The 5,245-nt window shown below is 37.0% G+C and overlaps 1 pseudogene; it reads left to right on the top strand.

The window, feature by feature from the left end:
• Positions 1–3,835: 3,835 nt before the first annotated feature.
• LOC145112961 (fatty acid desaturase 4-like 2, chloroplastic pseudogene) lies at positions 3,836–5,245 on the top strand (annotated as a pseudogene).

Below are 5,245 nucleotides of genomic sequence, written 5' to 3' on the forward strand. Positions count from 1 at the left end.
ATTTGCAGATGCTTTCATATATTTGTCGCGTAATCAAGCCGATGCTAGGACAATTTTTAGTTCTTCAATGAAGATGAGGAAGATATTTCTAAGAAAGATGATGGATGGAGCTAAAAAGTGAATCATATCTTGAAGTTTTATGGTTTTTTTTTATAGTAGTTTGCATTGGACTTCATTTGTAAAGTTGGAATTTTGATTTTCTAGTTTTACTTTGTTGACTTAAGTTTATTTCATTAGTTTGGTTGTTTGATTAAAAAGTTTTTGATTGATTTTGATTCCCACTTTAGTTGATTCATATTGTTTATATGTTATAAACATAATGTGTAAATAGGGGTATAATTGTAATCTTTTTAATTTTCTTTTCTTTTCCCTCCTAACTCGGGAACACATAAACTTAAAATTTTCCTTTCATTTCCTTCGAACTCGGGAACACGGAATAAAGAAATTTTCCTTCCCCTCCCTTTCCTTCCGTCAATATTTTCCTTCCCTTTCTTTTAATGAATTTAAAAAAAACTCGGGAACAAGGCGTTTTGCATGTTGTATAAACCCTGGCGACGATGTGACTTCGTGCCTATTCATTTGGATGAATCCTTAGGAATGAATGATAAGATGATTCTTAGGGTAGATCCTTAAGAATAAAGAAGATAACGGGGATGGGAAATTGGGTTGATTGATTGATGTTTAAACATAATAAATTTATTTATTGTGGGTTGAAAACCCTATATGCTCACCAGGCTCCCAAGCCTGACCCACTCAGTTTATTTGTATCACAGGTATCGATACGAAGCTGCTTTATACTGAGAGATTAAAGGAGATGTAAATCACTAGTGTAAATGAATGTAAGTTCTGTTTATGCTTTTGGTCTATATTGACGATGACATCCCAAATGTTTTAATATGAATAAAAATACATTTCTTCGGAAATACTTTGATAACGTATTTATCATATTTTTCTGGGAACAAATTCCGCAACATCTTTTGGAAAATTACTCTGATTTTATTTTAAAAGCATAAACTAAATCGGTCTTTTCTGGCCGAGAAATTTGGGGATGTCACAGTTGGTATCAGAGCATTAGTTTAAGCGAACTAGGAATTTGTAGGATTTCTAGACTTAAACTTAGAATGCTAAGTGATGATCGTGAGATGAGTGTCTACCATATTTTAAGACACGAGCACTAGTATATTTTAGGAAAGATGCCTAAAATGCTTTTATGTGCTAAACGTTATATGTTTTCCATATATGATATTATTTGTTCGGATCTATGGTATGTTGCCGACCGGATCTGGAAACCTTATGTGTTCAGGATTCTAAGCGTATGACTACGATATTAGAACTAGCATGTAAACGTTTCGGAGTGATAAGGAGATTTATACGTCTATCGTAAATAATGCTTTCCTATCTTAAATTCTCGCCCGGTACACCGAACGTCTGCTTGGGTGTACAAAACGTTATGGTGAAGACTCGTAGAGAATTGAGTAAATGGAGGAAATGAAAGGTTTATGATAGTGAATGACACCTATCGGAAGATATCGTAAGAGTGGTATCTTGCCTTTAGAATGTGTCTGATAAAATAACGGAACATTTAAAGGAGTACGGTACGTCTGAAGTACACCTTCGATTGGCAGGATGATGGAACGATTGGTGTAATTCTTGAAGTTGTCCCATCGTCTGGAATTTCCATCACCAACCGAGTTGAAGTAGAATTGATGATTGAAGATACGCATGGAAGAAGTCCTAGTAGAGTCTAGGAAAAATTTTATGATTAATTGGACGCATTCGTATGTGTTAAATTGTTTTGTGATTTTAGGACTTGGGGACTGCGAGACAATACTTGGGACGAGTATGAGTAGGTGTGAATAGTAGTAGAGATCTATACTACTGGAAGCACATGACTCACACTTGGATCAGGGAAAGTCACAAGGTTACCAAGAAGCTACAAATTGATCTCGTTTTATTCGAGTATGTCGTTACCATTGTTTCGGTAATGACTAATGAGATGATTGTTATTCCGACCCTAGTGGTCATATCAAATTGAGTCCAACTACGATGAGTTTGTTACGTGGTTCAGAGAACCAAGTTCGATGTAACATCTGACTTAAGTCAGAAGATTGAAATCAATGCGATCAATAGCATCGCGCTCGTTGTTAAAGAATTTAGTAGCTAGAAATGCTACATGCTAAAATGTGATTATATCACATTAGAATATGAAGGAAGGTATATTCCATTCTGGGGAAACTCACTAAGCTCCGTGCTTACGATTTTCAATTTACGCTTTAGGTACTTCTGGATCGAAGGGGAAGAGCTCGGGATGATCGCATCACACACACCACGATTTCCGTTTTATTTGACTCTGATGTATTGATATGATTGATTAACATACTCTGATTTTCCTTTATGGTTTTATGAACACGTTTTGGTTGATGGTTCTAATATTATGAAAACGAAATTTTTGGTTTTAAATTTTGGGACGTTAGATAATCTAATAAAAAAACATGGATCAATATGTAATGAAATTCTTGACGATTATACGATGCGTCGATGTTTCAGTATCCATAAAATGCAAAGATGATTAACAAAGAAGATGATAAACATATAAACTGATATCGTGTGGGAAGAAAGTTAGGGTTTGATGATCAATGTCAATTCACTACGAGAAATTGATGTATCAACAACAGAATCAACTACGTACAAAATTCCTAGCTAATTTAGAGACAGAATTAAGAGGGATAAACGATAAACTAATCCCTTACTACTTGTTTCTTGAAAAAATAACCCAATATGTCGTTGATATTTATTTTCTCACTACTTAGAACTTAACCCCACCCCCACCCCCGGTCCCACTAAAAAAGTTAACCAAGTTCCTCTAAAGGAGATAAACTTCTTCTCCCCGCGAAAATGAGATTGTCCACAACTCACTCTCTAAATCAGCCTCCACTCTTCGTCGTCGGTTGGTACTAGCTCTACCCTAACATCGAGAGAGTACTAGAAGCGCGATTACATGTTCCATCGCTAACACCAACGATCTCGTGACGGTAATCAGTGACAAATTCGTGAGGACAATTAGCGAGGAAACTACGACAAAATCAATTGGTTTCATGAGCATTTGTGACGAGCGAATCGCTCGCCGATCTGTCGAAATCCGTCGGTAATCGGTCGCTGACCATTAAGCGACCAAGGTTCTTTTTACGACCAGTTTTCTTCGGCTTTCCGTCCCTGTACCTATGTTTTTAGTAGTGTCCCTCAAATGCATAATGAACTAAGAAGATGATGAACACATACAGTAATATCACGTGGGAAGAAATTTCGGATTTGAAGATTAATGCCACAAAAATGCAAATGTCTATTTCTTAATTTAAGGGAAATATAAATTACTTTTAAACTTTCATAAATATGTGGATTTATTAGATATCTGGATTTTTTTATATCATAATTTCACTTTATTTCTTGTTTATATTTGACCATAATAACCAATAAAAAAAACGAATCAAAACTAGAAATAAAGACAATTACTATTAATAGTAGTAATATTATTATTATTATTATTATTATTATTATTATTAATATTACTTTTAAGACCACAATGTTTTTCAGGAGAAATAGATACAAAAAGTTATCGTTTTTTTAAATAAATATAAAACTTAATAGTTTTATTGATAAGATAATGTTGCTATTTAATGATAATAGACTATAGCATGTTAATGATTTTTATAAAAACATTTATAAAACATGTAGAAATGTCAAGAGAGAAAATATAAAGTAATAACTTTTTAGAATATAATGAAGTTCTGAAATTTTACATAGAGACATAGAGTATTTACTCGCCTAGTATATATATTTGATAACCTTCCACAGTTTATTTCCATCCACGGTCCACCCTTGGCTTCCGCCTTCGACGGTTCCACCTAGCAACTTCCAACTCAAATCCGAATACGGTGATAATGTCCATCTTACCGCAACACCACCACCTCCAACATGCTGCTGCTACAACCGGTCACCATCACCACCACCGCAACCGCCGTGTCTATTGCACGGCAACACCACCAAACACTAGGCCTAAACTCCAAAAACTCGTCGCCAACACAACGCCGGTCATTACTCAACCCAAACTCGATGTCGACCCAAGCCTCAAATCGACTTGGCTTCATCGCGCATGGTTGGCCACCGGATCCACAACAGTAGTCCTGTCCTTAGCCAATTCCATCATCGGATCAATCGACTCACACATCTGGCTCGAACCCATCTTATCTGGATTCGCCGGCTACTTGTTTTCAGATCTTGCTACCGGTATATACCATTGGGGCATTGATAATTATGGCGATGCCTCAACTCCGTTAATCGGTGCGCAATGTGACATGGCTCTGGGCCACCATAAGTGGCCTTGGAAAATTACTAAGCGTCAGGTTGCGAATAACTTACATCTGTTAGCAGGTGGTGTAACATTTACAATGCTACCGATTAATCTGATCTACCATCATCAACCTGTGGTGATGGGGTTTCTGGGGGTGGCTAGTGGGTGCGTCATGTTTAGCCAGCAGTTCCATGCTTGGGCTCATGGAACAAAGAGCAAGCTGCCACCAATAGTGGTGGCGCTACAAGACGCCGGAGTGTTGTTATCCCCATCACATCACGTCGGTCACCACACGCCGCCGTATAAAAATTACTGCATTGTGAGTGGGGTTTGGGATAGGTTTTTGGATAAGCATATGGTGTATGAGGCTCTGGAAATGGCGGTGTTCCACAAGTTTGGTCTGCGACCACGGTCATGGAGCGAACCAGACAACGATTGCATGGTGGAGGCGGAGGCTTCTCCGCCATAAAACGTGTTGTCCATTTCCTAATATTTATTTTCCTAAATAAAAGTTCAATGCAAGTTTGAATATTAAATTAAAGAACTATACACCATTGCTCGTTGCATTGATTAAGGGATACTTAAAGATCAATTGGGTTAAAACGAAGGTCAGAAAGGAGTGGGGATGTCAACGGTTCGCATTAAAATGGGCAATACCAAATGTGTAAGATTGAATGTTAGTTGAAACATAGGGTTCTATGGGTGTCATTAGGTGGTTGGATTGGGGATGTCCCCTTTTGCTTGTCTGATACACGTCCATTTTCCTTTTATTTATTTGTACTCATCTAGCTTCTTGCTAGGTGATGCCCATTTATAAAACTGTTTAGCCGTTTCCAAAAAAAAAGAATGTTAGTTTAATACACAAAGGAATATAAATAAGATTAGATTTTGCTCTTT

This window comes from Lactuca virosa, chromosome 5, assembly GCF_052849685.1.
Source record: "Lactuca virosa cultivar CGN04683 chromosome 5, Lactuca_virosa_CGN04683_v6, whole genome shotgun sequence".
In the NCBI taxonomy this organism is placed as follows: Eukaryota; Viridiplantae; Streptophyta; class Magnoliopsida; order Asterales; family Asteraceae; genus Lactuca; species Lactuca virosa.